This window comes from Dendrobates tinctorius, unplaced genomic scaffold (assembly GCF_039654945.1).
Source record: "Dendrobates tinctorius isolate UK_male_01 unplaced genomic scaffold, ASM3965494v1 ptg000046l, whole genome shotgun sequence".
Lineage (NCBI taxonomy): Eukaryota > Metazoa > Chordata > Amphibia > Anura > Dendrobatidae > Dendrobates > Dendrobates tinctorius.
In genome coordinates this window covers 83,421,869-83,445,172 of record NW_027361714.1, presented here as the reverse complement: position 1 = coordinate 83,445,172, position 23,304 = coordinate 83,421,869, and the positions used below count along the sequence as shown (strand labels likewise).

Below are 23,304 nucleotides of genomic sequence, written 5' to 3'. Positions count from 1 at the left end.
TCCAGACGCCGGATCGCGACACATTGCCGGATCCGGCGAAAACCGGATGAAACGCATGGCCATCCGGCGCGATCCGGCGCAAATGCAAGTCAATGGGGGGGAAACCGGATCCGGCATTGCATTTCGCCGGATCCGGTTTCTGTCAAAAGCGCCGGATCGCGCCTGACGGCAAAAACCTGATGTGTGAAAGAGGCCTTAATGGAGCTCATTAGTTCCTCACTGAAACTGAGCAGAAACTGAGCACATCCAATCACCACTGTCATCAAGAAAAGCTGATCCTCGGGGGTTCCAGGAGTCGCACCCCTATAGATCAGATATTGATGACCTATCCTGAGGACAGGACATTGGTTCAACCCTTTTCAATTTTGTCTATTTACCCGTAAAGATGTTGCTCTTACATAATTAGTAGCTCAAGGAGGGGTGGTTTATTACTTCATTTTAGGTAGTGTGACAGGGTCACTGGCACAGTATATGAGGGGAGATGTGTGTCACTGTGCATAATGGCGTAAGTGATGTGAAACCAGAATATTTTCCTCTGGCACACTAAGAGTTGTAAGGGTTAAATTAAAGTTGCAGACACGGTCTGGTTTTAGGTGGACATCTATAGAGTGGGTGGGATGGTGTCTACCATTTATCCACCTGCAGAGTCAGCAAAACCGTGTGCTAACAGGACGTGTGTGACATCACAGTCATGTGATCAGTCACATGGTCAGGGTTTAAATGGCTGGCCTTGTGAGGCAGTATGTGTGTTGTTTTTGGAGAGGAAACACTCCAAAACTGCAGCTCCAGGTGGAGCTGAAGACACTTGGTGGTCTGAGAAGGCAAATCCCGCAGACAATAGGACTTAGTCATATGTTATTTTTTTATTTTGCTGTTAAGCCAGAAAGGACGTGTTTACTTTGCTGAACCCTGCTGTGGTTTTATTATGTTCCCCAATAAAACCAGCAGGTGTTTTACCACAAGAATTGTTCCTGTGTCTACCTTGGAAAGCAGCTGAGTGAGTCAAGCCCTCACAGCAGACACTGTTGTGTCTTATTCACACTTATGTGTGTTTTAAATGCTTTTAACTCTTTGTCTATTATTGTAATAATTAAAAATCATTTGATATTGTATATATTTGCTGATGAGTATTCAATGTGCCATTTGCATTACAGTGTACTTTTCCTCTTGTTCTTTTCGTAGTGCAAATATTCCCATCAGACAGTAAAACATTGCAAGCTGGTATATTTATATGGCTAAACTATTACTTGTTATCCCACTCAAGTTTTTACACAGCATATCCCACAAAGGAAACGGCAGTGGTCATTGGATGATGTTTTCAGATGTAATGAGTATGGCCTGCTTTAGACTTTGCCTATCCTGTAGATTATACAGTGTCGCTCATGGAACAGTAGCCCTCCACCAATACCAGTGGAGGAGGCTGTAGATCCTTGTCCCTGCCCAGCGATGTGGTGTCGCCCCATGTGCAGCGTTCTGGCTTTATATTACCTTCCTGTTCAGTCCTTTTGTGCACATTGTATCAGAAAGATGGTGTTCTCACTGAAACAGCGAATAGTGATTGTAGAAGGCAATGTTCTATTGAGGAAACGCAAGACACTGTTGAAGAGCTGCAAGCAGTACAGTATGAGCCAACATGCTCTAATATGCCTCAGGCCCACTTCACATGTCTGTATACAACATACGTGAAAAACTGGTAACAGTGTCATCAGCATTTTCCATCAGTGTGCCATCTGTGTTTTTTTTCTGGTGTGGATAAAGAAATAATTAAATTACAAATCTTCTATACTTTGCAATTCTGTATACACATGCCATCCGTGGGCTGTATATGTTTTTCACGGACCCATAGACTTGTATTGGCCATGGTGCCAGAAAAAAACAGACATGACTCTGTGTGTTTCATACAAATGCAAAGTCCGTGTGAAGACATGGACATGTACATAGCAGCATAGGTTATAATGTGTACGAGTAGTATGCATGAAAAATACGGATGCCACACATACCAGAAACATGTACATGTGAACAAGGACTACATGTGAACAAGGACTACATGTGAACAAGGACTATGTTAAGCATCTGTTGTGACTTGTGAGTAAATGAATAAAAACAATCCCCTTGCTCGTCCATCTTGTCATTCTATCACCGGAGGCAGGCTACTTTTCCATAGGCCACCCTGTACCATATAAATACGTTTACATTTTTTGTCTACAAAACAAAGCAAAATATGGCTACCAATCTCTACAGTAATCCCTTTATTCCTCCCTGGTAGTCCTACTGGTATCCCCACAACATTGCTAGTGCTTTATTACAACACGTGATTACCTAACATTTTCATACAGTATCACTACAATCTGCTCAGTGTGTTCAGATGTAAATGTTCACATCGGCAGGTGTCCTTCCCCAAGTCTGCTGTGTCCATAGGTAAATCTGGCTCTGCGTACAACTTGAACAAAGATGCTTAGATGATCAGATAGATAAACAAGCGTTGTATAATGAGAAGTGTGCGTAGTCACTGAACATCACCAAATTTCAGTTTTCATTTTTTATTTCATTTGATTAAATTAAACTTACAAATTGATAATTCACCATTGTAGAAGTCGATATATATCCTGGCACATATAGTATCACAGTTAATTCAACAGAACATCAAACCCAGAGATTTTTCAGTCAATTGATTGAGTCCTAAAATATACCGTATAATCCTATGTTTATGCTATTTATAAAGAATGGCATTCAACCAGAGGGTGTAGCTGGTATTCTGGGCAACAAATATAGTATGACATTGTACTGGTCATATTCAACAACTAGAAGTCGTATCACAGTACAGTCAATGACTAAAGTATAGGTGAATGACATGCAAAAACAATTAACCATACATATAACATTACAAAGCAAAAAATTTCCATAATGCACAAATATAAATGGCTTACAGCTATTTAGACATTGTTGGTTACTTTTGGAATTATATAATTAAAAACAAAGGTTAGAGTAATTATGTAATTAAAAACAAAGGTGAGAACAAAATAAATCATTAAGGAACCCTCTGAGCAAAACTGATACACTATGGCATGACTTATGCAAGGTCTGAAGGGGCACTGCATGTCACAGCCATTCAAAAGAGAGGATGTACCGGTCCCTCTGACCTCTTAAAAGTTACCATTGTAGCAACTATCAGGAAAACTGTTCAGGTATGTTTATGAAGTCTAAGAAATACTATTTTAAGTAGGAGACATTAAATGTTAGCTAATATTTTTTAAGAACGTTGTCACTCATGTCTAGTTCTCTCTGCATGGTAAAAGCAGTTAGTCGATCTAACTTCATAAGCCTTTTTCTACATTAGTACACCTAAAAAGAAAGACAAAAGAGTTCAAATTTGTGAAAATTCACAAGACCCCTGTTTGATTGTATGCATTGTTTCTCAAGGAGCAACTACAATTTCATGCATATCAAAAAAGTAAAGGCCCCGATTCATCATTTGCGTTTTATTTTAAGTCATTTTTTATTTTTTTGTTTCGTGGTATTAGTTGCAGTTTTTGGTGCCAAATTCATCAAAATGGCGAGCGCCATTCATGATTTTGGTGCCAAGTCACTAATGGTGTTTTTTCCTGCCTCAAACTGCTTTTTCCACTTTTGGTACCAAAAATTCACAATAGGGTGCCAAAAGTCCCAAAAATTGAGTTAAAATTCGATATACTCGAAAATACACCGAGGGGTGAGACTGGAGTGAACTTGTGCAAAATGTAGCGACTTTTAAAAGTGCAATTGATGAATCATGCCAAAACATCTGGAATCGCTAAACTTCGCCCACAAAGCAGGAACCCAAAAAAAACCAGGTGTGCACATATAATATTGATTTTAAAAAAAGAGCAAAAAAATAATGAATTGGGTGCAAATAAAAAAAAGCGAAAAACACACAAAACTAAACAAAAAACAGGTGCAAAGGCAATGATGAATTGGGGCCATAGTCTTAAAAGTATTCAGGAGCAAGAAGGACAACTCATAGGAATCCACTGTATAGTTTACTAAAAGTGGTTGGACTTTGACATTGATCCTAAGAATAGGTCATTAATAACATTGGGTTATCAGTATCAGGTTGGACAGTGTCTGACACCCGGCAACCCCAACTATCAGCTATCAATAGGCCCCACAATGTTCTGAAGTACACGATATACAGAGCCAAAAATCTACAGCTCCATAAACTATGTAGTGGCCATCCTCAGGCACCTCATCTCAGCCCCCACTAAGTGGACAACCCCTTTAGGGTATTAATTTAGCACTGATTTATTGTACAGTAAGAGAATAACACATTTGCCATTGTTATTGTTGTTTTTAATATCTATTTCAAAAAGAATAATCACTTCAAAAATGCAGGCAAAATACTGTGGGTGCATATATTGAAAGATGGCCTAGTCAATTCATTGTATTGCAAGCAGAGGAAATATTATTTATTTAGGCCTGTTTCACAGATCAATGTTTCTCAGACCATTCTCAGGCCGTGATGCACAATCTGGCTATGAGTCTCCTTACTCAAACTCGGTAGCCTTATATATGCCTCCAGAATCCGTAGCAGGACTGTTCACATTGATGTGTGACACCGGCCTTCTTGTGATACTGATGTTACTGTATTGTATTGTTAAAGAAGCACTCGTCACATCAAAATTTTTATCCTCTTAACACATTGCAATCATCACATTATAAAGCACTGTGCACTTACAATTGCTCATTTTGCCTTTCTACCCAGTTTGTTTTTCTGTTTTCCATTAGGTCTATAAAATCATGTGCTTAATAACTGACTAGCTGAGTTCTTCAAAGCTCTATATAGAAACAGGAGATTAATTTTCTCTGCACAAGTCAGAGTAGAGACTTCCTATTTCTACATAGAGCAGAGAAAAGAGAATAATTAGTTGGGTAAAAAGGCAAAAAGAGCAATTGTAAGTACACAATGCTATATAATATGATGACTGCAATATATTAAGGGGATAAGTCCATGTAAAGGAGAAATATATGAATTGTGCCCTTATTTAATTGTAAATATATCTCGAGTAACAAATAGGTGAGTTAAATCAGAACTGACAAGACATACTTGTGGAAAGACTAGCTGGCAATGAAATACTTTGACTCCAGACTGACGGGATGATGAGTCCGAAGGACAATGCAGTTTTTGTCCATAACACTAGTACAATGAATTCCTTTCATGTTCAGGGAAAGTTTCCATGCTGCTTGATATAAGTACAGAGCACGTAGCGGTCATTGACACGCACGCAGGTGGAACAGAAGGACAATCATAAAGCAGCGTTTACCATATTATTTATTCAGGAAAATGAATCGCAATGTAGCGGTATAGAATATATAAATCATATGTGCTTCGCTTCAGAAATATGAACAATGCAGCCTGCAAGTCCTTTAAGTTTTGGAGATATATTTTTTTTTTATCCCAGTGACATATATCCTTTACACAAGATTTTCAGCCACTACTACGGTATATGTCTTGTTGGAGTTCTTTATTTCATTAATTACATTTGGAAGATTTTGGATACACTTTGTGGAGTAGACACTCAAGATTTTTAGTTCCATTTAGGGGAAGCCTGAGTAAGTCAAGACAAGCCTCTAGGTCAGACGGGGAGAACATTGATCTTGGTTAGGATTATATTTGCCATTTCACGGTGTGCTTGATAATGAGAATACAAGAGCGCAGATATGTCACAGTCTTTTAACAGCAAACATGTAACACCAAGATGGAAGCCAAGATGAGGAAGAGAGCGGAGGATGAGTACAAGGGTTCTGCATGCCCACGGACTGTTGTAGTTTTCGTGGAGGTTGTGACCAGTGATACTCCACTTGGATTTGAAGGGGATGATGCATTATGCCCACCCAGGGTTGTACTGGTAGCATTGTATTTAGGAGTAGACTGACTGTAGACCTAAAATATTCAGATATAAATCAGAATAAGTTATACATTGAAAACTATCAGTATCACCATTCATTACTGTATGTTATATCCAATGCATTCAGGTTAAAGGTGTGGTCCAAAGCCAAAGTAAAATTCATTCCAAATCCCTTTCTATTTAAACTAATTTCTAATATACTTGCATTAAAAATTCCCTATCCTTCCCTAACTACACTATTTAACAGCTTTCCCACTTTTTTTTCACGAATTTCGTTCTGATTTTTTTTAAGAATCCCAGTGCATGCTGGGATAATCACACAAAGCGTCCTGGGGGGGGGCAGAGTCCCCCTGTGCGGTGCCACACTATCAACAGCCTTCAATTCATATCGGTATGTCTGTCTAATTATACCTACCGGCGTATGAATATACTAGGATTACCTCCTAATTTCATTCCCTGTAGTATGCGCTTCCCTGATTTATTTATATAACGTATCTCTTGCATTCTGCATATATATATATTTTTTTACTGATCTCTATACCTTCTTGTAAGCCTTTATAGTATGTTTTTCATAATGAAGGTCTGGTAACTATATACTGCAGATAGCTCTGGTAATTAAGTGCCATCAGAATATATGGGACATATGGGAGAAGCCTCTTCCTTACCACAACAGATCTATTATTTAATCAGCAATGGTGTATATATGATTCTATTCTTTAAAATCTGCACTCCAACACTTTGAATTGGGTTCTAAATCATGTGATTATTGTACTACTGATCTAATATTCAATTACTGTCTAGCACTATTGCAGTTTGATATAGGTCTGTGCAATTATACTTTAGATTTCACATTGCTTTGTCTAATATTTAATGCTACTTTTATTATTTATCTTGTATATGAGTGATTCATTGTTTTAATTATTCTTAGAACGCCTTCTGTGCCACCACATGCCCAATTATACTATAATAATGGTACTTTTGCTTACATTTATCTTTTATTTACTTTTTTGACCGAATTTCGGTTTCCTTCTTATCTCCACTTTAGTCTGTGTGTGTGTATATATATTAATTGATATTTATACCACTATTCTAAATATTTATATGCTTTTTCACCTATCTGTTTGGTTTAACTGTTAACTAATGGCTGTAAAGCGCTGTGGAATTAATGGCACTAAATAAACAAGTAAAATAAATAAAAAATATAATAAGTATTTGCATGCGTTACTGTTTCAGAAATCTTAGAAATATCAGACTATTATTTCCATTTCAAAAGACATATGCATAAAGCTATTGTTTGCCCAATTACTCACGCCACAGACCTTACAGGGAGCAAAAAGTCACTGCAAATTGGGTCCAATAAGCATATAAAAAAGGTTTAAAGTGTACCAACAAGGCATACAAAGATTGTACGTATATGGCTCCTAAGCCAAAATTTCAGATCCAACGCCACTAAATCTACGTTTTCCAATGCACAACTCAAACTGGGGACTTGTGACGCTGATGGACTATGTCTGGGGAAATTACTCTTAAGAGAGAAGTGATACAAGGTTGGTTACATATGTTACAGATCACCAGACGTGTATTATAATCATAGTTTCACTGCTTCTTAAATTCATGGCAGCTGGTTGTGAAATCTCTGTTACATTGCTCAGTAGTTATTTTATGTCAGTATGTTTATAATGTAAGTGGTGAAACCACTACTATAGATATAATGATGATATTTCTACATACTTTACCTAGGTATATATTATATTTGCTCACATACGATGTAAATTAGTACTAATAGTATTATGGTTAAGACTTTGTACAATATCATCTGTGTTCTGATTACAGTAAAGTACAATGTAATAAAGGTATAAGCCTCACCTGGTTGGGTATGAGAAAGGTCAGTAGGACCACTCCTAGACAGAGAATAATGATCTGATTCATCCTGCTCACAGTTCTTGCTGTGCCCCCTGACTTCACTTTGCTCCTGTTGTAGTTGCCAGCTGTTGTATTCCTTTCTTTTCAGAAGGGTGACTGACTCTGGTAGGGGTTTTTATGTGTTATGTAGGAGATATCAGTACCCATGACGTGCTGGTTTCCTCCCTCCCCATCACATGGAGTTACACCTCACCCACCCTCGTTCTTTCCTATCTTCATGCAGACCCCTTTCTTTACTTATATTTTCGTGTTTGCATTTTAATGTGGTTATGGTCTTTGTTTCTAAACTTTAATGTTTCTCTTCTCTTCTGGTTTAGTCAGTTTGGGGCTTTTTATTTAACCATATGTTTTCAATTTTGGCATCTTAATAGTGGTCTTTTTTGTGGCTTCTTATTGTATTTGTTATAGCTACACACTCATTCACTAAACAATATATTGTTGTTTTTTGGGAGGTTTGCTTATTTTTTTGTTTTGCATTTTTTACTTACAGTTCTAGTTCACTTTTATTACTTTTCCTTCATTAACATTTGTTCTTATTATTGGATAAGTAATGTTATTTGATTGTATTAGTAATGTTTCAATGTAATAAATTACTGTTCTTCATTTAACATATGTAAATTATTCTATGTGTCTATTAGCAATCAGCTATCATTGGTAAGTTTTAGGAGTGATTCACTAAAGTATATAATGCTGCCAGTAATAACCACAGTGACCCCTAAAGGCTGCTGCTGTCATCTATCAACCTGAAAAGTAGAAAATGAGACACAGTCCCCAACACCATATTGTGACATGAACTGAAGATACTTCACTATTGCACTGTGTCTAAACTTTGCCAGTTTTACAAGAGCTTGATAAGGGTGTATTTCTGTTCTGCTTTTGCTATGAATTTGTGGCGCCCCTGAGGCTCAGTCGCCACAGAGGTACTGCACCTCCTGAGGGGTGGTGCCCCACCATCCAGGTAAGGTAGAGACTCCTGACCATGCTCCAACACCTGCACCCCACACCACAAAGTAGTGTAGCAAAGCACCTTCGGCGGCTCCCTGCTTGGAGTGTAGCAAAGCACTCATTAGTGGCTCCCTGCTTGGAACACGAAACGTGCTGGGAGGTGGGTGGAGTTAGATTACATTTCAAGGAGCGGGAAGAGTTTGAGGTAGTCAGTCAGTAGTTGGTGGGAGAAAGAATAAGATCCCTAGAGAGAGAGGGATAGATGGATGGAAGTGCTGCAGCAGATCCCAGTGATCTGGGTCTGCTTGCACAGGAAAGAGAGAAAGAGAGAGCAACATAGACGGAAAGCTTGACTCTCCATAGAAAGAAAGGATTAGTACAGAACGTGAGGAGTAAAAGAGAACAGAGGATGTGCGTGAGAAGAGAACCCTTCCTAGAAGTTCTAAGCGCAAGGCCGGGGCCCGGTCCCCGAGGTTGTACGGATACTAATGGTCCTGCAGCAGACACCGGAGGAATAGAAGTAGTGACCACTTTATTCCCACACAAGACTTGGGGGCACAACAGCAACTGGATAGTGAGCCGGGACTTAGTAGCAAGGAGTCCCCGAAGCAGGCTACAGCTGTCTGCCATACAAGTAGAGTTCATAGGAACATCAGACAGGAGGAACTCGAGTGTAACTCAGTACTAGGAGTACTTCATCTAAAGGCGCTTATAGCCTTTAGAGGAGAGAGGAGACGTTCAGAAAGGCACAAGTTGGCGGAGTGTTGGACAGGAGTATTCCATCTGGCCTGGGGGTTAACTGAGTCCCAGACCCGGAGGACATGGCACGGAAGTGGGCACCTGTTTGTACATCAGACTGTGAGTAAAGCTTTGGAACTACATGCCCTGGTGTCCTCCACTTATTCCAGCGTCAACCTGCCCGGCACTGCTACATCCCCTGCGCCTGACACTACACCACCTAAGTGTCACCATATCTACTCTGCCCTGGGACAACAGCCCTGCCTGTGGAGGGCTATGCCATCACTTCTGCACCACATCATCTGTCCCAGAGGATCTGACTGCAGCGTCGGCCTAACATCTACATTGCCGAACACCACAGGTGGCGTCACGACTTATTCATTCACACTGAACATTTACAATGGGCGCCCAGGACCACGGGCCGGGTCACAGCTACAGTGACAACTTCCATTGAGATCCACCGGGCCCGGTACCAAGTACCCCACAGCCCTGGGTGTGAGGGCGTCCCAAATTCTGCACATAAACGTTGAAAACTTCCTTAATGGGAACCTGTCACCAGTTTTTGAGCCTGTGAACAAACGGCACCACCTCTAACTGATATAGATTGGACTTTGACGGCCGTGGTGATATCAGATATATATTTTTTTATTTTTACATTTCTTTCTTTTTACTAGTGAGAAAGAAGGGTGTGATTTCATTTTTTATATATTTTTTTATAATGTTCATTCTTATTTTTTAGATCCTTTTGGAGACTTGAACCTTCAATCATCTAATCACTTATAAGTAGTGTTGAGCGATACCATCCGATATTCAGAAATATCGGATCTGATTGGATCGACCCGATACACAAAAAGTATTGGGTATCGCCGATTCCGATACCGGAAGTCCCATTCAAGTCAATGGGACAGAAATATCGGAATAAAAAAACCCTTTCTTGCCTTGTACATCCTGTTCGGGAGGGGGGAAGAGTGTGGGCGGTGCGTGGGCGGATAATGTGCGTGTCTGTGTGTGCGGGCGGGGTCTGTGCGGGCCTCTCGGGGGTCTGTGCCGACTGTCGGGGGCCTGTGCCGGCTGCCGGTGGTCTGTGCCGACTGTCGGGGGCCTGTGCCGGCTGCCGGTGGTCTGTACGGGCCTCTCGGGGGTCTGTACAGGCCTGTTGGGGGCCTGTGCCGGCTGCCGGTGGTCTGTACGGGCCTCTCGGGGGCCTGTGCCGGCTGTCGGTGGTCTGTGCCGGCTGCCGGGGGCCTGTGCCGGCTGCCGGTGGTCTGTACGAGCCTCTCGGGGGCCTGTGCCGGCTGCCGGTGGTCTGTACGAGCCTCTCGGGGGCCTGTGCCGACTGTCGGTGGTCTGTACGGGCCTCTCGGGGGCCTGTGCCGGCTGTCGGTGGTCTGTGCCAGCTGCCGGTGGTCTGCACGGGCCTCTCGGGGGCCTGTTCCGGCTGTCGGTGGTCTGTGCGGGCCTGCCAGGGGTTTTGTGTGTGTGCAGGCATCGTCCACCATAATATGCAAATAAAATGAAAAAAAAACAGACAATGTGATTTTCTGGATTTTTTTTTCTCAGTTTGTCTCCCATAGTTGAGGTCTACCTATGATGTAAATTACAGACGCCTCTCATCTTTTTAAGTGGTGGAACTTGCACTATTGCTGACTGACTAAATACTTTTTTGCCCCACTGTACATGCATAATACATACTGCATACATACTACATACATACTGCATACAATACATTCATACAATACATACATATAGACATACAGTACATATAACATAGAGTACATACTCACCATCACTTGTCACTTTGATCCCCGAAGCCAGTGTCATCTGTGGAAAAATATGAAAATAGCAAACAAGCCATATACTCCCTGTTCCGCATAAAATCCATGCGTGTCCCACGCCGATCTCCCGTGGAGAACAGCAGCATCTGCTGATGCGACCGCTCTCTACGGGGCTCCAGGAATCCAGTAACGGGAGGTAGGTATCCTTCCGCACTGTATTCCTCCGCCACTGTAAAAAAATAGTCCCTGGTCTCACTTTATGGCAAAAGCTGCATCGGAACTTTCTCACACAGCAATGCCAAAAGTGAGACTAGGGACGATTTTTTTACAGTGGCGGAGGAATACAGTGCGGAAGGATACCTACCTCCCGTCATTGGATTATTGAAGCCCCTAGAGAGCGGTCGCATCAGCTGATGCTGCTGTTCTCCATGGGAGATCGGCGTGGGACCCTCGTGGATTTCTGCGGATCAGGGAGTATATGGCTTGTTTGTTATTTTCATATTTTTTCATAGATGACACTGGCTTCAGGGATCAAAGTGACAAGTGATGGTGAGTATGTTCTCTATGTTATATGTACTGTATGTCTATGAATGTATTGTATGCAGTATGTATGCAGTATGTATGTATGTATGTTGTATTTCTGTAGCATGTTGTATGTATGTAGTATGTATGTAGTATGTATGTATGTTGTATGAATGTAGTATATATGTAGCATGTATGTAGTATGTATGTATGTTGTATGAATGTAGTATACATGTAGTATGTATGTAGTATGTATGTATGTTGTATGAATGTAGTATATATGTAGCATGTATTTAGTATGTATGTCTGTTGTATGAATGTAGTATACATGTAGTATGTATGTAGTATGTATGTATGTTGTATGAATGTAGTATATACGTAGCATGTATGTAGTATGTATGTATGTTGTATGAATGTTGTATATATGTAGTATGTATGTATGTTATATGAATGTAGCATATATGTAGTATGTATGTAGTATGTATGTTGTATGAATGTAGTATATATGTAGCATGTATGTAGTATGTATGTATGTTGCATGAATGTAGTATATATGTAGCATGTATGTTGTATGTATGTATGTTGTATGAATGTAGTATATATGTGGCATGTATGTAGTATGTATGTATGTTGTATGAATGTAGTATACATGTAGTATGTATGTATGTTGTATGAATGTAGTATGTATGTATGTTGTATGAATGTAGTATATACAGTATGTAGTATGTATGTAGTATGTATGTATGTTGTATGAATGTAGTATACATGTAGCATGTATGTAGTATGTATGTATGTTGTATGAATGTAGTATATATGTAGTATGTAGTATATATGTATGTTGTATGAATGTAGTATATATGAAGTACAGTATGTATGTAGTATGTATGTATGTTGTATGAATGTAGTATATATGAAGTATGTATGTAGTATGTATGTATGTTGTATGAATGTAGTATGTATGTAGTATGTTTTTTTTTTTTTTACATTCAACACATTAGCCGGATGATGGGACTACTACTGTCCCATCATTGGCTAATGTGTCAATCACTGTCATTGTAGCAGGCATCGCCCGATGGGACTTGTAGTCCCATCGGACAATGCCTTCACACACATAAGACCCCCGGCAGGCCCGCACAGACCACCGGCAGCTGGCACAGACCACTGACAGCCGGCACAGGCCCCCGAGAGGCCCATACAGACCACCGGCAGCCGGCACAGGCCCCCCGGCAGCCGGCACAGACCACCGACAGCTGGCACAGGCCCCCGAGAGGCCAGTACAGACCACCGGTAGCTGGCACAGGCCCCCGAGAGGCCCGTACAGACCACCGACAGCCGGCACAGGCCCCCGAGAGGCCCGTACAGACCACCGGCAGCCGGCACAGACCCCCGACAGGCCTGTACAGACCCCCGAGAGGCCCGTACAGACCACCGGGAGCCGGCACAGACTCCCGACAGTCGGCACAGACCCCCCGCAGTCGGCACAGACCGCGCATCATGATGCGCACAGACTGCGCATCATGATGACATCATTTCAGCAGCTAATCACAGCTACAACAGTGGCTCATTGTATTATGGGGACTTCTGATTCCGGTATCCGATATTGAAAAAATATCGGTACTCGGTATCGGAATTCCGATACAGCGAATATCGGCCGATACCCGATATTTGCAGTATCGGAATGCTCAACATTACTTATAATATACGCTGCAATAGCACTGCATTGCAGGCTACAGGGAAAATCTCAGTTTCCTTTGAAGCTCAGTATGTGGTTGATTTTCATGTGAGTATCAAGATGGCAGCAACATAGGCCTTCAGCAGACACCTAGCTGCCATGGTAAGAGATCAGTCACTCAAGATCAATGAAACCCTATGGAAAATGGAACAGACAAGCAGCGGTATGTGTTCTTTTTAAATGCCACTGTCAGAGATTGACAACAGCATTTCACAGAGCCACTTAGCTTTTGCCTTGTGACATGGTGCTCCATCATGCTGGAAAAAACAATGTTCATCACCAAATTGCTCCTTGGGAGAAGTTGCTCTTGGAAGATGTTTAGATACTACTCTTTATTCATGGCAGTGTTCTTAGGACAGATTGTGAGTGAGCCCACTGCATTGTTGAAAAGCAATCACACACGAGTGATCTCAGGATACTTTACGGTTGGCATGACACAGGACTGATGATAGCGCTCACCATTTCTTCTCTGGACAATCATTTTTGTAGATGTCCCAGTCTGAATGGAGACTTTAAAAGAGAAAATCTGAGGCAGTCACTTCTGTGGCGATAAGTTTGGGGTCCTCATTGCTATATGATGCTTTTCTGATGAGCAAATTTACCTGACTGACTATGCACATGGCAATTTATTGCAGAGATACTGCTTTCCTCTTTTATGTTGTTTTGATTCTGCATTATTTAACAGGGGCGCACGTATCGTCGGTGCAGCTGCATTAGGGCCTAGAGGTGGATGTGGGGCCCTCCAACACCAGTGTCTATTGCAGCTCAATATTTATCAGAGGGCGCGCATTCAGCTGAGATGTGTTGCAGCGCAGAGACCCTCCGGCTCCCTGTGCTGCAATATACGCCGCCAGCTAATCAGAGGCCGAAAGCTCACGTCAGTGTGCCTATCACAGGCAGTGCACAGCAGCGACATCATGTGCCATGGCGGACACTCCATATGAGCTACAGGCTACTGCAATGGCTATTGAAGTGGATGCCACATGTCATCGGCGTGGAGGTAGGTAAAAAAAATTTTTTTTAAATGAGTTGAAGAAAACAGGGAACATTATTACTAGAAGGGACCCAGGATGGGTGACATTTTACCATGAAGGGGCACAGGATGGGAGACATTTTACCATGAAGAGGCTCAAGTTGGGGGACATTTTACCAAGAAGGAGCCCAGGATGGGAGACATTTTACCAAGAAGGAGAGCAGGATGGGGGGACATTTTATCGCAAAAAGGCCCTTGATGATTTGAGCAGGGGGTTGGACCAGATGGCCCAGGAGGTCCCTTCCAACTCTACGATTCTATGATTCTATGATATACTAAGAAAGAGCCCAGAATAGGGAACATTATTATAGAATGGGGTACAGGATGGGAACATTATATCAGGATGTGTGTCACTATTATATGTGGGCGAACACATATGTCTTCATAGGATCTAGAATGCTACAAGTGCCCATAAATCTAACCAACCTGCTGGTAAGGACCCAGGTCCAAATATTGCTAAGTACATGAGAGCATCCTTTCTCACCCCTTATTTCCTTATAAGACACTGATAATGTCTTTTCCTACCCCCTAATTCATTATAACACTATCAGGGTCTTATAATGAATGGGGTGACACAGGACAGGGTCTAAGGCTGTGTGAACATCTTCAGTTTTTGCTGTGTTTTCTTACATATGTTTTTGTTCCAGATTTTTACTCATTATAATGGGCGAAATATGCTGTGTAAGGGGCTGTAGATTTAACCCCTTTATGCTCTCTAATGTATGCTGCTAATGTATATATTCTAAATATAACCGTCTGCTATACACATGTTAAACATAGCATAATATCGGAATCATGAAACAACGATATATATAAGAATATAATATATCGTTGTTTCATGATTCTGATATTATGCTATGTTTAACATGTGTATAGCAGACGGTTATATTTAGTAATATGCCTCATAGGAATATCTTAATACTGTTAAAGGGCCACTAGATGGGGCACTAGAGTGTACATAATACAATTAGGTTTAGTTGGGATGTAAATAGTTACTGTAGGAGGGGTCACTTAGTTTAGAGGGAGAGAGATTCCTGGTTCGGACCAGAAAGGGCAAGGATGCCCTGTGTGCTCGGGTGGCCTCTGGTCCGGGCAGGATAGATACCACGCAATATTGATTATAAGTAAGGGCCCAGGCATCCAGGACGTGGGAGAACAGCAGTAATACGGCTACAGGTGGACCAGTCAAGTTGCAGCAGCAGTGCCAGCAGTGTAGCCATAGCTGCAGAAGTGTATAAAGGATTTACTAGTAAAGTGGCTGCAGGAGAAACTACAGGGCAGGACAGACGGGCATTTTCTCATCATGTGGCAGTTCCTAGCATGGGCAGATGCCTTGAAGGCAGGGCAAAACGGCCAGGGGAACTCCCAAAGGAAGCTGGGAGACACAGGGAGAATACCGAGGAAGCGTACAGTGCGGTATGACCCGTTCTTGAGTCATGTGACAGAGCAAGTAAGGGAAGGAAGGAAGAAGTGTTGTGTGATGTAAATACTGCTGTAAATGCTGTACTGGATCTGAATGTACTGCGAAGTTCCAAGAGTAAAGTTTTGCATTTTGAATTTTACATCAACTGTGTCTCTAATCATTCCCATGAAGTCTCAGGCAACCCCACTAAAAGGAGGGTGGCCTACAGCAGCGCTAGGAATGCAGAGGCAAGTGTACTACAAGAGCAATGTAGTGTGTCTGTGAAGGGAGGCCAGGGCTCAGGTTCCTCAGGGTCCTCGGCCATGATTACGGCCCTGGCCAAGCTTTACAGCTGCACAATCGCTGCAGGAATTGACATTAAGTAGATTTTAATCTGCTGCAAATCTGCAAGGAAAAAATAAGCAGCGTGAGAATGAGATTTCAAGAACCTCCATTCATTTTACTGGTAATGTAAAATGCTGCAAATTTCACCCAACAGATACAGTACATGTGCACATACAGTGGCATGTAAAAATTTGGGCACCCCTGGTCAAAATTATTGTTGTTCTGAACAGTTAAGCAAGTTGAAGATGAAATAATCTCTAAAGTTAAAGATGACACATTTCCTTTGTATTTTAGGCAAAAATATATACAGTATATGGTCATTTTTCATTCATTTTAAAAATTGCAAAAAGGGAAATGGTCTGATGCAAATGTTTGGAGACCCTTGGAGATTTTTGTGCTCAGATATCTTTGACCAACGTTTCAGACCTTAATTAGCCTGTTAGGGTTATGGCTTGTTCACTATCAAGGTTAGGAAAGGCCAGATGATGCACATTTTGTGCCAAAAAACAGCAGCCATCGGTTCTTCTAAGCAGCTGAAAATGAAAATGGTGGAGGTTCACAAAGCAGGCAATGGCTATAAGTAGATAGAAAGGTGTTTTCAAGTTGATCTTTCTTCAGTTTCTAAATGTAATTAAGAATTGTAAGGCCCCTTTACATTTAGCGATGCTCCAGTGATCCCGACCAGCGATATGACCCGGTCAGGATCGCTGGTGCATCGCTAAATGATCGCTAGTGAGCTTCCACACAGGAAGATCTCACAGCGATGCAGCAGCGATACAGCGGACGATACTTACCTTTCAGACGCGGCGATCCTGACGTCCTCCGTCCGCGTCCACGCGTCGCTCGTTGGTGCCAGCAGGAAGCCCAGCAGGAAGCACCTGACGAGAAATGGAGCTGCATGATCTCGCGTGATCAGCGATGGACAGCGGGGAAGCCGGTCGGAGGTAAGTATCACACATAGCGATATCGCTAGCGATATCGCTGCTGCGTCACCAAATCGTGTCAATAAATGTAAAACCCCCTGTAGTTAACAGGAACAATGGAGGTCAAGATAAGATCTGGGAGACCAAGCAAAATTTCAGTGAGTGCTGCTCATAGCATTGCTAGAGAGGCAAATCAGAACCCCTGCTTGACTGCAAAAAACCTTTAGAAAAATTTAGCAGACTGGAGTTGTGGTACATTGCTCTACTGTTCAGAGACACTTGCACAAATATGGCCTTCATGGAAGAGTCATCAGAAGATAACTTCTCCCATGTCACCATCATAAAATTCAGCATCATAAGTATGCAAAAGAACATCTAAGCAAGCCTGATGCATTTTGGAAACAAGTCGTGTGGACCAATGTGGTTAAAATAGAGCTCTAGGCCACAATGAACAAAGGAATGTGTGGAGAAAAAAGGTCACAAAATTTCAGGAAAAGAAAATCTCGCCAACCATTAAGCATGGTGGTGGATCAATTGTTCTTTGGGGTTGTGTTGCAGCCAATGACAAGGGGAACATTTGATGGGTAGAGGGAAGAATGAACACAATTAAATTTCAACAAATTCTTGATGCAAACATTATCTTTAAAAAAGCTGAAGTCGAAAAGAGGATGACTTCTACAAATGGATAATGATCCTAAACAAGTCAAAATCCACAATAGACTACCTCAAAAGGCGCAAGCTGAAGGTTTTACAAAGGCCCTCACAGTCTCCTGATCTGATCATTGAACATTTTTTGCTAGACCTCATAATAGCAAAGCATGCAAGATGACCCAGGAATCTCACAGGACTGGAAGAATTTTCCAAGGAAGAATGGATGAAAATCCCTCAAAAAAGAATTGAAAGACTTGTATGGTTATAAAAAGTGTCTACAAGCTTTCAAAAGAGGGTGCTACTAAGTACTAACCATGCAGGGTGCCCAATCTTTTGCACTGGCCCTTTTCCTTTTTTTAATTTTTAAAATATAAAATATGAAAAAATATATATTTTTGCCTACAAAGGAAATGTCTTTAACTCTAGGCCTTTTGGAAATCATTTCATCTTCAACTTGCTTAACTGTTCACAGTAACAGTAATTTTGACCCAAGGTGCCCAAAAGTTTACATGCAACTGTAGCTGTAAAATGAATTGGGGGAGAGTCATCGATACTCATAAATGTATGCTTATTGGGTGGCACAAATTATGTTATGGGGGACACAGTGCTAGCTTATCAATTTATAATTTGAATGGTGAGTGGCTAATATAGATTTAAGGTGTGGTACATATTTGTATTCAGGGGCGCAGTGTGGGGGATTATTTATTCAGGATTCAGTACACTGTATATACAATGTATGTGAACGTGTTATTTTCAGGGCTGAGGTGATCAGTGTGACAAGATGAGCCATGGCTGGAACATATTGACTTGAAGATGTAAGAAAGGTAAATCCAGCTTCCAGGAATGCCCATTTTTAAAATTCAAAACAGTTTTATTTAGGAAAAAAAAACAATAAAAATATTGCACCTGCTTATCTTATATCACACAATAATGTCCTTAACTAGTAAAACCCATATAATATTTGGATTGATGTACCCATATGAACAAGACTAATAACAAAAGTGTCACCAAAAGTAAATTAATATAATGGTGACCAAAAGGTACTTCATAAAAAATTATTTTATTAAATGCAAAGATAAAACAATGTACAAAAATGCAAAATACAAAGGTGCTGGGATCACCGAAAAAGGAACTAAATACCATGGGGTACCACGTTGCACCAGCTATACCAAAATAGCAAAACCCATAGACAAGAAATATACTATATATTGTAGAACTCATAAAGTGCCGTGTGCAATCATGTAAACCAGGTAATTAGAAAATATAATAGTCGCCTATCAATCATGCAGACTGATGCAATAACCAGTGAAAAATAGCTGTATGAATGGCAATCACAGGATTGTGAACCTTTGCTGAAGTGAGCTTTAACAAAGTACATGCGAAATAGGTGTAAGAAGGAGAACCGGGCCGTGGGTACCTGTCCTGTGCGGGGTCCGGAACTGTCAGGGCTGTCTCCTCTGTTGTCCGGGGGAAAGAGTAAGAGACCGTACAGACCTTTGCACTCGGAAGCAGGGGGTGTGGCTAAGCGGCAGCAGCCACAACGCACACAGCAGCAGTCAGTCTTGGTGGGAACAGGCAGTGCACAGCACAGGGAGAGGAGTGCTCCGTCCCTTGAGCACCGGGACTGTGCTGGCCCACGTTGGTGTACTCCCACCGTCACCAGCGGGGATTCCAGAGAGAGAACTGCAGTGTGCCCGGTAAGTGGCAGAGAGCGAGGTGCCGTGCGCTTTGTGACCATGAGTACACCACACGTACCGCATAGAGAGAACCGGGTACTGGACAGACGCTTGCGGCCCACCTTACCAGTAATACCTGCCTGCTCACGTTGGACCCTGATAGTGCTGCGGCCTTGTTTGCTCCGGACGCATATGTTTATGGACTAGAGGCTCAGCGGAAGGTGCCGGAGACCAACTGCTGCCGCTAGAAGACGGACCGCCGTTACCAACAGAACCTTCTTGGACAAGCACCGCACCAGCCGTTGATGTTGCTACTAACCCCCCGAGTAGTACCTGCAGACTGAGGAACTTCTGACAAGATAAGTGTACAAAATAACTGCCGTTACCCTGTTCATTAACTCTCCATATCCTTTTCAATTTAACTGTTTATTCCCTCGTTTAACCCTTCATCTGCCCTGTTCAATTAAAAAGGTAAAAATTGTTAATCCTTGCTCTGCCTCCTGTCTGTCACTGCACCCGACCCTGCTCACACTGGAACAACCAGAGGTCCAACAATATGTATGCTGTTGATATGAAATACTGCTGCTGAAAAAAATCATCTAGAGTAGACAGAAAGAAAAAAAAACAGCAATACAACAATAATCCTGTGACAAAATGAGCTATTTCAGAATATACATACTTATTGTGGAAAGCACAATAAGTATCCTTAGCTAGATAAAAAAAAAAGGTACACTGGATTGCTGGTAATAACAGCAGGCAGAAAACAATGACAAAATCAAATATACATGATATAGAACTATGTGTACATATTACCTGTGGTGTGCATGTGGGTGACCTGGGTGTCCCTCTGCTTACAGCCAATGAAGACCCAAAAGTCATTATCTCAGTAAAGTAGAATACATTATAACACCAGCTTGAAAAATGATTTTAAAATCTGAAATGTTGGCCTACTGAAATGTATGTTCAGTAAATGCACTCAATACTTGGTCGGGGCTCCTTTGGCATCAATTACTGCATCAATGTGGCATGGCATGGATACGATCAGCCTGTGGCACTGCTGAAGTGTTATTGAAGCCCAAGTTGCTTTTGATAGCAGCCTTCAGCTCCTCTGCATTGTTGGGGTCTGTTGTCTTTCATCTTCCTCTTGACAATATTAAGGTCAGGCGAGTTTGCTGGCCAATCAAGCACAGTGATACTGTTGTTTTTAAACCAGGTATTGGTGATTTTGTCAGTGTGGACAGGTGCTAAATCCTTCTGGAGAGTGAAATTTCCATTTCCAAAAAGCTTGTTGGCAGAGGGAAGCATGAAGTGCTCTAAAATTTCCTGGTAGACGGCTGCGCTGACTTTGGTCTTGATAAAACACAGTGGACCTACACCAGCAGATGACATGGCTCCCCAAACCATCATCGATTGTGGATACTTCTCACTAGACCTCAAGCAGCTTGGATTGTGTGCCTCTCCATTCTTCCTCCAGACTCTGGGACCTTGATTTCCAAATGAAATGCAAAATTTACTTTCCTTGTGGAGTGTATCAATGTCTGCCTTCTGGACATCTGTCAAGTCAGCAGTCTTCCTCATGATTTTGGAGCCTACTGAAACAGACTAAGTGACCTTTTTAAGCGCTTAGGAAGCCTTTGTAGATGTTTTTAATTATTCTAATTTACTGAGATAATGACTTTTGGATTTTCATTGGCTGTAAGGCCGGTTTCACATTTGCGTTAAAGGCCGCAGCGTCGGCCTGCGCACGGCTGCCGCCTAGCCCTGCCCCCTGCCGCGCCTCCGCCGATAGCTCCACCTCCAGGCGCATGACACTGCATGCGTCATGCGTCCCCTATCTTTATCACTGAGGATGCAGGCTGTGTGCAGTATGCGTTTGGTGGCGCCTGCGTCCTCTTGACGGTGCGCCAAGCGCAACCAAATTGCAACAGGTTGCGTTTGGCGCTGGTCGGCGCACCGTCAAAAGGACGCAGGCGCCGCCAAAACACATACTGCGCACATTTGCGGAGGCGCGGCAGGGGGCGGGGCTTAGCGGCGGCCGTGCGCAGGCCGACACTGCGGCCTTTAAAGCAAATGTGAAACCGGCCTAAGCCATAATCATCAACATTAACAGAAATAAACACATGAGATAGATCACTCTCTAATGACTCTATAATATATGAGTTTCACTTTTGGCACTGAATAACTGAAATAAATTAACTTTTTGATGATATTCTAATTTTGTGAGAAGCACCTGTATATACCGGTATAATAAGAGAGGAGACAATTTTATAATAAACATACACACACAGTATACAGTATGTAGACTGTAGCTTTGCTGCCATAAAAGGCAGGGGAACCAGGGGAAGAGTCTTGAGGAGATGATTTGCATATTCCCAGTGCCTTCTGGGATAAGTGAAGAGTCTCCGCGAGCTCAACGATCACTGGGTTTTGGCCGTTGCAGCTGAAAAGAGGAAATCGGAAAACCAGGGGAAGAGTCTTGAGGAGATCATTTGCATATTCCCAGTGCCTTCTGGGATAAGTGAAGAGTCTCCGCGAGCTCAACGATCACTGGGTTTTGGCCGTTGCAGCTGAAAAGAGGAAATCGGAATTTTGGCTCATCTTTCATCGTTTTTAAGAAATCTCAATATGGATGAGGCCAGGAGCCATTTGGTGAGCTGCATTTCTTGCTACATGTTCACAGACTTACCAGTGGAAAAGCCAAACTTCACATGCCACAAATGCAAGCTTGTGTCCCTGTTGGAGGAAAAGTTGCAAAATCTCGAAGAGAGGTTAGCTACGTTGAAGATCATTAAGGAAGGTGAAGAGTTCTTGGACAGAGCAGAATTATCTCTTCATGTTACAGAAAGAGAAGAAATTCGAAGTGCACCTGAAGAAACAGAGGAATGGAGAAATGTGACCCAGAGAAGCAGGAGGATCAGGAGGCAGTCAGCACCCATACTTCTCAGGAACCAGTACCAGGCTCTCACGCAGGAAAACGATGAAGAAATACATCAGGATAAGACTTTGCCAGCAAACAGCAACCTTGTACGCCTTCAGAGTCCTCCTGGATTGAGAAAGAAAAATGTTGTGAAGAAGAAACGGAGAGTGGTGGTCATGGGGGATTCCCTGTTGAGAGGAACAGAGGCCGCTATCTGCAGACCGGATATAACTTCAAGAGAAATGTGCTGTCTTCCAGGTGCAAGAATTAAAGATGTGTCTGACAGGATATCAGGACTCTTCAGACCTACAGATGAATACCCATTCCTGCTACTACATGTGGGGACAAATGACACCGCAAGAAATGACCTGGAAACCATCTGCAGAGACTTTGAAGACTTAGGCAAGAAAGTGAAAGAACTGGGAGCGCAGGTGGTCTTCTCTTCCATCCTTCCAGTGGATGGCCATGGAACAAGGAGGTGGAATAAGATTCTGTAGGTGAACAACTGGCTACGTCGATGGTGCCATCAGCAACGATTTGGATTTCTGGATCACGGAGTGAATTACTTATACGATGGACTACTTGCTAGAGATGGGGTGCACCTTACGAAGACTGGAAAGCATGTATTTGGAAGTTGCCTTGCTACACTTGTAAGGAGAGCTTTAAACTAGAACAACATGGGAAGGGAAGCAAAATACCAGAAAAAGCCATACACCTGACATATGCTATTGAGAACTCTGGTATTAGAAGTGGAAAGGAAGAACAAAGACAAAAGAATCTAATTAATAAAAATATTGGAGAAAGAGAAACCTATCACAAACTAAAATGTTTCTATACTAA

The 23,304-nt window shown here is 42.1% G+C and overlaps 1 long non-coding RNA gene across 1 annotated transcript; it reads right to left on the bottom strand.

Moving 5' to 3' along the window:
* Positions 1-2,524: 2,524 nt before the first annotated feature.
* On the bottom strand, positions 2,525-7,963 carry LOC141089577 (uncharacterized). The gene is made up of 2 exons (XR_012232329.1): positions 7,749-7,963; positions 2,525-5,917 (listed from the first exon to the last, which is right to left on the bottom strand). It is a non-coding gene; the product is annotated as an uncharacterized lncRNA (long non-coding RNA).
* Between the last annotated feature and the right edge of the window lie 15,341 nt (positions 7,964-23,304).